The sequence below is a fragment of the Tiliqua scincoides genome, chromosome 10 (assembly GCF_035046505.1).
Source record: "Tiliqua scincoides isolate rTilSci1 chromosome 10, rTilSci1.hap2, whole genome shotgun sequence".
Taxonomy (NCBI): domain Eukaryota; kingdom Metazoa; phylum Chordata; class Lepidosauria; order Squamata; family Scincidae; genus Tiliqua; species Tiliqua scincoides.
In genome coordinates this window covers 25,400,246-25,412,699 of record NC_089830.1, presented here as the reverse complement: position 1 = coordinate 25,412,699, position 12,454 = coordinate 25,400,246, and the positions used below count along the sequence as shown (strand labels likewise).

Below are 12,454 nucleotides of genomic sequence, written 5' to 3'. Positions count from 1 at the left end.
TTGAAAAAGGCTGGCCTAAGGTGATACACCAAACGCTATCCCCCCCACACACACACACACTGGTGGCATGGGATCTATTCTTCCTCCTGCTTCCTGAACTTGAAAAGGAAGAGAGGACTGAAGTGGGAAAGGAAGTTTGGAGGAGAAGAGAGTAACAAGAGTGCCTGTATGCCCCTCTTCCTTTCTGATACCAGGGAGTGGAAGGAGAATGCCCAGTGAAGGCAGGGAGGTGGGTCCTCATAGGTGGGCCAGTCCTCTTTCGAAGCATATTTGACCACACAGACTCCTTAACAAAGTTAACAACTGTCTAGGATCAAATACTTCCATAGTTATGTATGTGCTCAGATAGCCCTATATGCAGAGACGTAGCTTGACATGTTATATACACGTTGCATTCAAACACAGAACCAAATGTGTAACACTAACCCACTGGTTCCCAAACTGCGAGTCCAGCACTCACCTCCACATTTCAAGCCCAAACCTATGCATGTCTACTAAGAAGTAAGTGCCATTAGAGCTAATGGGGTTTACCCTCAGGTAAGTGTGGAAAGGATTGCAACCTTCCTCTCCTTTTCCCAAGTGGGAAGAGGCGCAATAGAGGCAAGTGGGTGGGCAAAAATGAGTGTCCCCTACCAATCTGCTGCTTGAGGTGACCACCTCAGCCTGCCTCATGGATGGGCCGATCCTGCTGACTGAGCCGGTGATGAACTGACTGCTAATTCATTAGGACATTTCAGCTATTGCATGGCCTCCCAAGCTGTAATATCAGACTGATTTAGCCTGCAGACTTGTACAGATTATGGAGTGGATAATATATGCAAAGCACTTTGAGCACTCAAAGGCGCAATATAAATGTCATTATTACTCTTCATTAAGGCAGGGCCAGCAGCATTATGATCTCAGGCATGCATTTTCAGGGGCTGCAGTGTTAAAAGGAATTCTGGGGTTAAGTTCTTGGCACTGGGTGGCAAAATGCCTGGTGGGGGAGGAAGGGTGTCCTTTAGAGTTAGAGTGCATTTAGATTTTCTACTCCCCTGGTGATTATTAGAATTTAAATAATTACTGGGCGGTTTTAAAGCCCCATAACTGAAGGGCTTGGATGCCCTGCACTGGAATTTCTGGAGGGCGCTGTGTGTGTGTGTGGGGGGGGGGGGGGAATAAAACACAACACGTTAAGCAACCTTCAGGTTGAACACACGGTGGCAGCATAGAGTCCGATTCCGCCCTCTATGCTCTGCTGCTGTGGTTGGAGACCCCAGACCCATGGAATGGGGTGCTTGATGGCTACAGAAATGAAGATCCCCCTTTTTGAAGGCAGAGGAGTTTTTTGGGGAAGGGGGTAAGATATGGGGAGAGGAGGAGGGTGCAACTGCTGGAATAGGAGGAGCAAATCCTAATTAGGAATATGGGGGGGAGGGAGGCAGGGGAAATCCGAGCTCCAGGGAGGAAGTTGGGACCCAATTAAAAAAATCTATGGGAGGCAGGGCTGGATGGGGTGGGAGGTGGTGGTGATGATGGGAAGTAGTTCAGTGGAGGAGTCAGGATTTCTGCAGTTGGGCTGAATCATGAGATGCACATTTTCCTGTGGTGAAGATATGATTCAGGGAGGGGCCTTGTTTCCTTGGGAGAGAAGGAACGTGAAGAAGGGGCAGTGGAGGCATCAGCTGAGAGACCACCAACCCAAATCCCTGCTAGATCAAGTCTAAAGGGCTGTCCTTGTCCAACCCCCCCTTTTTTTTTGCCCCAGGCTGCAATGCCCTAGTATGCAAAATTATTGGCCCTGCAAGATGCCCAGAGAGTGGGCCAGGAATCTTCTTGCTCAGGGCCAGCCCAGGACCTCCTGATGATGCCTGAGGAGGCAAGTCAAATGCTGCTTCTCCTTACTAGATGCTACTACTCTTTGCTCAGCACTTTTCCAAGACAGGGAATGACAGGAGGAGGAGGAGGCCTGGTGAAGGCTAGTAGGAGGACAGAAGAGCACCCCCCCCACCAGTTTACTGCCTGATGCAACAGCTTCAGTTGGCCTCATGGATGGGCCAGCCCAGGTCACACCTTACTGAGGTCCAGGCAGTCTGTGGTGGAAGAGGAGGATGGTGAACCTCCTAGCCAAGCCAAGAATCTCCTTCCCCCTTCCTGGCTCATGACCCTCTTTGTGGGGCTCCCTCCCTCCCCCTTGTAGCAACTTCAAAAGGATGCGATGGCCCTCCTCCTAAGGCAGCTTGAGCTGGGGGCAGAGAAGTGGGCAGGAGTCATGTGCCCCCCCCCCCCCATACCAGCTGCCTGAGGTCCTGGCATGAAATGGAAAATCCCAGGCAGGCGAAATGAGGCTTATGTAACCGGAGCCTCAGCTCTGAGTTAGGGCTGGACAAGGCGGGACACGTGCAGGCATTAATGAGGCAGCTGCTGTGGGGGGGGCAGGGGGGCAGAGGAAAGGAGATGGAAGGGGAGGTGAAAGGGCGTCTCAGTCTAATAGCCCAGGCTCAGGGAGAGAGGGAGGGTGGGTGGAATACAATGCTCTCTAACCACTAGGAATCACTCCCTTCGTCAGGGGGGATTCAGGGGCATTGGACTTTCCTCCCCCGAAGGGGCATCTTAGTTAAAATCCAAATTCTTTAGAGGGGGAGGAAGAGACTGCACTTTGTGACCCTCCCCTTCCCTCCTGTTGTGTACTGCATTAACTGGGGACATAATATTCCCATGATGTGGCACAGTAGCTGACCAGGCTAGTTTTTTTCCTGGTCAGTTGGCAGCCCTAGATCCAGGAGTCCTGGGTCCTTCCTCCCCCCTCTGCTGCCTACATCCTCAAGCTGCAGCACAGGAGCCCGGAGACCCCTCCCATCTCCACCTCCCCCTTACTAGCTTAGCTGGTCTCTTCCCTCCCCTCCCCTTGCCCGTACAGCACTGCAGAGGATTTGCATGGTGGTGAACCGTAATTGTTTGATGGAGCAAAAGCAATTAACCTCCTAGCCCCAGCTTTTAAAAAATGGGGTAAGAAGAATTAAGGAGGAGAGGGCCCCCCCCTTGGATGTGGGGAGGGAGAATGAAGGGAACAAGAGTGAAGGGGGGAGTCTGTGGCAAAGGGGGGAGAGGAATGACACTCATTGCAGTGACATGCTTAGATGTGTGGATATTTTTGGCTTTGGCACCATTACATGACTCTCTCCAGAAATCCCCCACCTGCCCCCTTCTCCACCCACCCACGCGCTCCCCCTCCCAACCAGGAGGGGGCTTCCCCTCTCCTCCCCCACCCTCCAAGGAAGGCTGCCAGGACTGTGAATTACCATCCTTGCGTCACATGCTCCTGCCAGTTTTTGGCACTGCCAGTCTGTGGAGTTTCCCCCCTGCCTTTGCCCCCCCTGCCTTCCCCAACCTACCTTCTATTTAGGACAGAGCAGAGGTGGACTGGGGGGATGTTGTGTATGTCTCCCCTCCCCTCCCTGTCCCACATCCCATATGTTTCAGAAAGGAAAGATCCTGGGCGTCCAGAGCTCGGAAAAAATAAAGTCAGGCGCCAGCCTAGATCATCACCGCCTTTTCTGGCATTTTCCCTTTCCGTGACCTGCCTGGTCAGAGAAATCCCATGATTTCCCTCCCCCCCCCCCGCCTTATCCATCGCCACCACCGTCTGTCTGCCGCCATGTATTACCCCTGAATGGCCTGGAACCCATCTGCCAATCAATGGTTGCCATAGAAATCAGATGTAGAGCAAGTGACTTTCAGCTTACCATGGGGCAAGGGCAAAGGAAAGAGAACTAGACAGGGGGAAACCCCAGTTGTGCCATTTCGGCCCAACGTTGCATATACGCAACAGGGATCACATGTGTGCGCCTGTGGGCTGGCTGGGCAGAAATGGGTTAAAGATGTGGCCATCTGACCATGTCCGTAGGAGCATTTCATCCAGATCAGGTGCCTCTCCTGTTAACCAATCCAGGGTGCTTAAAGATGAGATGAGGTGTGATTTTTCCTCTTTCCCTTCTGCTTTCTGGCACCGTGTTCAACAAAACTGGGTGAAGTGTGCATGATGGTTGATTTGCACCTGCATACAGCGAGAGGCTATTCACATGCCTTCTATGCACATAACATTTTCATCTCGGCGACTATGCAGGCCTTCATGCAGGAGAGCACGATGGCCCACTCAGAAATGTTTGTGTACATGCTGAGGGTACTGTACTGCTCTACACGTAGTGCTTGCAACATTTGGAAGATGAGATGAACCATCTTGTGGATACGATATATTCGGTTGATATATATATATGGGATGATATACCGTTAAGGCCAGGGGTGTCCAAACATTTTGACAGGAGGGCCACATCATCTCTCTGACACTGTGTCCGGGGCCCAGGGAAAAAAGAATTAATTTACATTTAAAATTTGAATAAAATTTACATAAATGAATTTATTAGAGATGGAACTTATATGAATGAATGAAGGTCTTGCAGTAGTTCAAGGCCTATAAAAGGCCTTGCACAAAGCAAGGCTGATCTTTCCTTTGCAGCTGCATCACAGATTTGAAACAGCAAGCAGTGGAGAGAACCCTCGTCCCATAGCTCATACAAGCGGTCGGACAGTCGCCGTCATTCTGAGAGCAGCTGTGCCGGGCCAGCATGAGCTCCAGCGAGTCTCCATTGGGCCAGAGGCTCCTTGGAGACTGGGGGCTCCCTGTGAGCCAGATTGGGAGCCCCCAAGGGCCACAAGTGGCCCCAGGGCCGGGGTTTGGGCACCCCTGGTTAAAGCTATTGTACACATACATGTACAACAGTACATTCCATTTGCACTCTGCATTTTCAAGGGCTACAAGTCTGCGAGCTGACTTTTGAGGTGAACACAGTCATTCACATGGAACATGTACAATGCAATTTGTGAACTGCCCTGTTTGGAGACTAGAGGTGGGCAGTAGGTTTTCAGAAAGCTGAAAACAGTTGGACTCTGGAGCATCCGTTTTCCGTAACATGCACAAGCATTTCTGTTGCAGTTGGACAAATAGGTGTGATGGGTTTTAAAAACCACCCATAAACCTACCAGTCCTGTTTAATCCATCATGCTCTCCATGCTTATGGATGGAAAGGACATTCTGATCCATGCAAATGATTGCAAGCACAAAACTAGGGGTTCGAATCATTTGAGAATGAGTACCTAGTTGGCATCCTTCAGTCTCGGAAGACTATGGTATCGCACTCTGAATAGTGGTTCTGGAACAGTGTCCTCTCCAGTGCGCGAAGCCTGGGTAAGGTAGATATGGAGGATAGACTGTTTCCCATACATCTAATCCACCCTCTCCACGTCGCTGAAATGGTCCAATGGAAAAGCAGAAGCCAATACGGTTGGTTCCAGCGATGTCACAGGAGTTGCCAGAACGTGACTGTGTTCCGCCATGAACTGCCTCAGGGACTCCGGCTCCGGATTTTGCCTCGAGGTTGACTCCTGAAGCCTTTTCCTTAACTGGATGTAGCCACAAGGCAGTGGAGGTTTGGGATCAGAGTTTTCCTTCTCTCAGATGAGCTGCCTTCCCAGGCTAAGGAGTCCCATCTACCCAGTGAGAATGAGTAGTTCAGAGGAAAAAGATGCACATCTGTGTGGCAGTCACAGTGTGTGTTTCCTGATTTCAGGGCAGAAGTAGGGAGGCCTTCACAAATTATCATTCTGTAGTTAGAGAGAAACCCCTGCCCTGTCCCTTAAAATTGCTGTCATGGTTTAGGAGGGTCCTTTCCATCTTCAGAATGAGTGGCACTTTAGTGCAGCCTCCTGATCGAATTGATAGTTTCATGCCCATCAAGGAGGAACCATTCTTCAGAATCATTATATGCAAATTGTGTTCCAACAGTAGGTCTTCCCCCCTCCCCTTTAATTTGAGGCTGTGCTCACAATTGCATGTTAATCTTTTGTCGGTTTTTAATTAACCTGCTGTGTCACTGTGACAGCTGAATGCTGATTAACAGACTTGGTGCTAAAGTCTAGAAAGGCTCTCTATAGAACAAGCTGCAAAAGACCTGCCTGCCTTGTGCTTTTTAATCAGCCCTGACTTTGTGAAGAAAAGGCCGCTATGCAGTCCAAGCACATGCATGTCTGCTTAGAAGCAAGCCCCATGATTTTTCAGTGGGGCTCACTCTCAAGTAAGTCATGCATAGGATTGCAGCCTTAAGACTGCCACCCTAATCATGCTTACTTGTGAGTCATCCCTACTAGTCACAGTGGAACTTATTTCTGAGTAAACCTGCATAGGTCTGTGCTGTAAAAAGTGCTAACCTGTCTGCAGTGGCATATCTAGGATATGGCAAGTGGGGACATATGCCCTGGGCACCACTTGAAGGGGGCACAGTCTTACCCATATTCTACTGATGGTGCGTTTTTGCAGCAATTCCAGAGGACCTCCAAAAAGAGGTCAATGAAGACTATTTTTCTTTTTTTAAAAGGGGAAATTAGCATTTGTGGATTTTTGCATAAATTCACTTGGTGGGATGAACAGGGCTGGCTTCCCACCCCATGATCTCTCTTCTCTGTTTGGATAGGGGCACCAATTCAGTGCTTGCCATGGATGCATCAGGCAGATGATCAGGCAGGGCTGCTAGTTCCTGGCACCTCTCATGTGGGGTATTAATTGCTGTTAGCTCAGTCACAACCAGGCCATCTCTGCCAGCCACTAAGATGAGGATCACTGGCTATTTTTACTTGCTTCTTCTGACGGCTTCCTCTGGGGTATTAGCAAACAAAAGTATGCCTCTTTTCCTGCTGCTTGGCTAGCTAGTGCAGAGGGAGCACTCTGCTCCCAGGTGGAGATTCTTTCCCCTTCCCCTATTGTCAGGTTCCCCCTATTACACTTCCCATTCCTCTAAGGCTGTCTAGCTAATAACCTGCCTAGCTGCTCTGAATTCTAAATCAAATCTGATTGAATAAGGTTATTAAAACTGCTATAAGAACCTGCAGAGTCAGTCCAAGATCTCCAGGCACCTGAGGCTGCGTGCCAAAGGCTGCCCCATCTTCCCAGGTGATATGCCAGGTTCTGCTCTTCCTGTTCCTGGGTTGGAAAAGGAAGATGTGGGCAGAGCAGAAGAGGAAGCGTGGAGGAGAGGGGAGTGGTGGGGGAGCTTCAGAGACTCTTTGTTCTTTTTTGAATCCAGGGAGGGTTGGTGGAAGTGGGGAGGCAGAGGTGAGTGGCTAGCAGACCACAACCTGAGGCAACTGTTTCCGTTGGCCTCATGGATGGGCCAGTCCTGCTAATCTGCCCACTTATTAAGGCCAACTGGGGCAGGTTCCTTGAGCATTCCTTCTGCTTCCAAAATCCCTTTGGTGGCGGAGGGTTAGAGACCTGATGCTCCTTTTGATGGACACCTCATGCCTTTGGAAGGCTTTTTTTGTTAGCTATGTTTTTTTCAGTTGTTTCTACTGACTGGTCTTTGTGTTTAAGAATTTTTCTTTTTGCAATTCAACTTCTATTTTGTTGTAACTCTTATTACATTTATCTGTTGGCCTTTAATCCTTGTTAAATACTGTCCTGAGCTTTCACGTGATTGGAAAAGCAGCACAGAAGTATTGCTAAATAAATAGTGTAAGTTTGGATCCAGGTCCTCTCTGATTTTGCAGCTCCCTGTTTAACACACTCCCATACCCCCATAACACCCTCCCCCCAAAAAATTTTTACACCCCCATATGACATCTTAGAGGCCTCTGAAAGGCACTTGTAGGGACATTGGGTACCTTCTGAGGTCCTGGGTATCACACCTTGAGAGTTGCTGTTGAAAACCAGAAGTACCTTTTGGAAGCCTCTAAGATGTCCCCTCAAGGCATGGTACCCAGGGCAGTGCACCCCTCTTAGGTACGCCACTGCCTGTTTTCCATGTAGAATTGGGGATCAAAGTCATGTGTCTAGAGTTTTAGATGTTCCCCCTGCCCTTGTCCTGTCCCCAGTTCAGTATCCAGTATTAAGACTGCAGATGAGCATTGCCTTCTGTTCAGTTCCTTTTCAGAGCTGCGGACCAGCATCCTGGCTCTGCACGGTCCACTCATCCCCCTCCCGCCACAACCCATTCTGCTTCTCAAGCTGAAAACAAACCCCAGGGGGAAATGGTCTGGCTGTGCAGTTTTGGAAGGGGGGGGGGGAATGGAGATGGAGCTGTATAATTCTCTAAGAGAGCCGGTTTGCTTTTCTGTGTCTCCAGCCAGGAGGGGCTGGGATTCCGAGAGCTGGCCACCAGATTTTGCTTTGCAACTGCAGGAGAGAGAAGGAAGGACGAATCAAGGTGAAAGAACAGGAACACCCAGACGGAGACAGGGAGAGAGTGAAAAACCCAGCCAAATGCACAGGCTCGAGCAGAAGATGTACCCAGCAGAAGGGCCAAGGATGGGATGGTTTAGGTGGGTAATAATACACCCCCCTTACGGATATCCTGAGTGGAGCTGCTCTTGTTTGCTCCACCTCCTCATCAGTGAACCTGGTCCCCTAATGAGGAATGAATCTCTGCTTCTTTCTCCTTGGGATTGATGTCAGAATGCCAGCCTCCCACCCTTGCTGTCTTCGGTGGCCTCTTTCCAGCAATGCAACATTCTGCAGCTGTAACAGCAGCAGGTGTGGAAATATCTGCGACATGAAAATGCACAAAGGTCCTTCTCATTGTTCCACCCTAAAGCAACTATGTGTTGGGGAGGAGGGACGAGGATCTAGGTGCAGGTTATATATGCATGTGTGGTCTGTTCTAACAGCAGCTGTTAGCCATGATAGCTAAATGGAAACTCCAGGCTCAGAGCCATATGGCAACAGCGGCCAGTTGCAGGGGGTGGGGCAGAAGCAGGAAGGGGTTATTTGGTCTGATTATGCAGGACTCTTCTTATGTTCCTGGCATTAGAAACCAGTGTCTGTTCTCTGGGGGGAGTACAAACTTCCATCTCCCACCACAAAGAGCATAAGAACAGCCCCACTGGATCAGGCCAGCGGCCCACCAAATGCCCCAGGGAGCACACCAGATAACAAGAGACCTGCAAGGCCTCCTGGGAATTGTAGTTAAGAACATAAGAACAGCCCCACTGGATCAGGCCAGAGGCCCATCTAGTCCAGCTTCCTGTATCTCACAGCGGCCCACCAAATGCCCCAGGGAGCACACCAGATAACAAGAGACCTGCAAGGCTTCCTGGGAATTGTAGTTAAGAACATAAGAACAGCCCCACTGGATCAGGCCAGAGGCCCATCTAGTCCAGCTTCCTGTATCTCACAGCGGCCCACAAAATGCCCCAGGGAGCACACCAGATAACAAGAGACTTCATCCTGGTGCCCTTCCTTGCATCTGGCCTTCTGACATAACCCATTTCTAAAATCAGGAGGTTGCACATACACATCATGGCTTGTACCCCATAATGGAATTTTCCTCCAGAAACTTGTCCAATCCCCTTTTAAAGGCGTCCAGGCTAGACGCCATCACCACATCCTGTGACAAGGAGTTCCACAGACCGACCACACGCTGAGTAAAGAAATATTTTCTTTTGTCTGTTCTAACTCTCCCAACACTCAATTTGAGTGGCTGTCCCCTGGTTCTGGTGTTATGTGTGAGTGTAAAGAGCATCTCTCTATCCACTCCGTCCAGCCCCTGCATAATTTTGTATGTCTCAATCATGTCCCCCCTCAGGCGTCTCTTTTCTAGGCTGAAGAGGCCCAAACGCCGTAGCCTTTCCTCATAAGGAAGGTGCCCCAGCCCAGTAATCATCTTAGTTGCTCTCTTTTGCACCTTTTCCATTTCCACTTTGTCTTTTTTGAGATGCGGCGTCCAGAACTGGACACAATACTCCAGGTGTGGCCTTACCATAGATTTGTACAACGGCATTATAATATTAGCTGTTTTGTTCTCAATACCCTTCCTCATGATCCCAAGCATAGAATTGGCCTTCTTCACTGCCGCCGCACATTGGGTCGACACTTTCATCGACCTGTCCATCACCAACTCCAAGATCTCTTACAAATAACAGTACTATAAAGTTTTTTTGAGACCAGTTTCCCCGAAATCTTCTTCATGCAAGGGGAAGTGTCTCCATGCTGTGCACAGAAGACACTTCCATGTAGACGGCTGCACAAATCCCTCATGCCACTTGCCACATCTGGGACGATGTGCATTTGTGTGTGTCCATGGCTTGATGTCACTCAATGTCCCACAGCAGAATCATTTTAAGAGGTTGCTCTCTAATGATTCCATTGGTCTCAGGCATATATTGTCCCTTGGTGAACTTGCACGAGTCAATTCCCTCTGCAGATGAATGTGCAAGTGTCTGTACTTGTGACACATATGGGCCCATAATGCGAAGACTCCTTCAGCTGCAGCTTCCCACCACATGTACACACAGTAAAATAGCCAATTGTGCATTCAGCACGCATGGCAAACTATGTTCAAGATCCATCAAATTTCCTACATGTTATAATTTCCTACCTCTGGAAATATAGGATAGTCTGTCTTGTGTGACCCAACCTCATGGTCCCTTTCTTCAAGAATGGCATCAGTAGAAAGGCTTATGTGGGATGATAATTCCATGTAGATGGTGTGAGGCCTCCAGGTTGTTATATGGGTATGGAGGGAGCTGTGGGGGTTGCCTGGAGTGTGAGTGTGTGTACGCTCTGAAAGACAAGAGAGAGGTTGTTGAAATAACCTTATTGAACAAGAATGGATTTTTACAACAATTTTGTGACACCTAAAAGACTAAGGGCCCAATCCTATCCAACTTTCAGGCCCTAATGCAGCAGTACCAACAGAGCATGTACTACATCCTGTGGTTCAGGGGCAGTCATAGATGCCTCCCCAAGGTAAGGGAATGTACCTTTACCTTGGGGTTGCATTGCAGCTGTGTCAGCACTGGAAAGTTGGGTAGGATTGGGCCCAAACACATTTTATTTCAGCATAAACTTTCATGCGCTAGACTCCATTTTATCAGATGCATGGTGTTATTCTCAGTAGGTAGACATATCCATGTGTGTGTGCGGGGGAAATGTCAACAGCAGAGTCAAATGTTCAGGAAATGCAAGAAGCCTAGCCTGTGATTTCCTCAAGGAGCTGTCCATTTCAGCACTGCCCACCAGGCCTGGCAGGATATTGGCATGCATGCCAGCCATTTACGGCTTGCAGCTAGATTTCAGAAGATCGTGATGGGAAGTTCTTGGCAAAGTGTCACTTGAAGGAATGGAAAGGAAGGAAAAAAACGGGCTGGGTAGGAGGGAGGCATGGGTAGCTTGGGCAAGGCTGAAATTATTGAGATCTGTGGTTAGAATGAAGGAGCCAGAATGTTGGCAAAGGAGCAAGGAATGAATGTTATTGAAATTGACTTAGAAAGCAATTGCATTGGCATGATGAAGGGATACAAACATTGCCAAGAGTCTGCGGATATGATGGATCTCTTCTGGAATCTGCTAAGAAGCAGAGGAGAATTAATAGCGCTGTATTGAAAAGATACTATGACTGGGGTCTTTGTAAGAATTATATTAGTTCAGTATATTAGTTCAGAGCACAAAAATGGTTGGCAACCTTCAGTCTCGAAAGACTATGGTATAAGCCTACAGCACCTGGTATTCCCAGGCGGTCTCCCATCCAAGTACTAACCAGGCCTGACCCTGCTTAGCTTCCGAGATCAGACGAGATTGAGCACATGCAGGATAACAGCACAGTCAGCCACAGTTACACACGCCCAAATTCAAAGCAGAGTTCTGCACTTGCTTAAGTCCTCTCTGGCTGAAAATCACCAGGATTACATAACCCTTAGCTTTGACCAGTTGGGCCATTGTACTTTCTGAGTATCCAAACTGATTCATGTACATAATATCAGAAATATCATAAGAGAAATTAGAATTTTATTTTGCATTTTGTTTTTTCTGCTGCTGATGGACTTTTTAAAGTTATACTCGTATTTTCATATACTTGTATATACTGGTTTAATTTTTCAGTTGTATTCATTCCTAAGGCTTCCTCAGGAGAAAGGAGATCATAGGATTCAACCCACTGAGTTTTTCCATAAAAGAAATGCAGAGAAAATTTTTTCAAAAGGAATAAATAACACAAATCACTACCTCAATACTGAAGGTGAGGTTGGGAAAGTTGAAGTTGAGAGGCAGAGCCTGCCTCATCTTTATGGTGTATATAGCAACTACCACCTGTTAACCAACAAAATAATTAGGTAGGCTTGCAGTCATTTGTAAACCTTAGCTGTGTCTATGTCCACGTATCTCTAATATAGTGTATCTTTTGGGGATCTTAATTGTAAATTGCTCTTGGCCAGAAAGCAAGACATAAATAGAATCTATCATCAGTACTGAATTTGTGACTGAGCTGAGAATTGAACCCATCGTGTTCCACTCCTGTATGATTAGCCAGTTGGCTACAGAGCTCAATGCCTCTCTCTTATTTCCTTCCAAGAACTTTGTCCTTAGCTGGGATAGAAAGAAAGCTGTTTTCTTCCCTCCTGCCACAGCCAACTCCCCCCTCCCCCACTTTAT

General features: G+C 48.3%; 1 pseudogene; it reads right to left on the bottom strand.

The window, feature by feature from the left end:
• Positions 1–11,515: 11,515 nt before the first annotated feature.
• LOC136662068 (5S ribosomal RNA) lies at positions 11,516–11,634 on the bottom strand (annotated as a pseudogene).
• Positions 11,635–12,454: the final 820 nt, after the last annotated feature.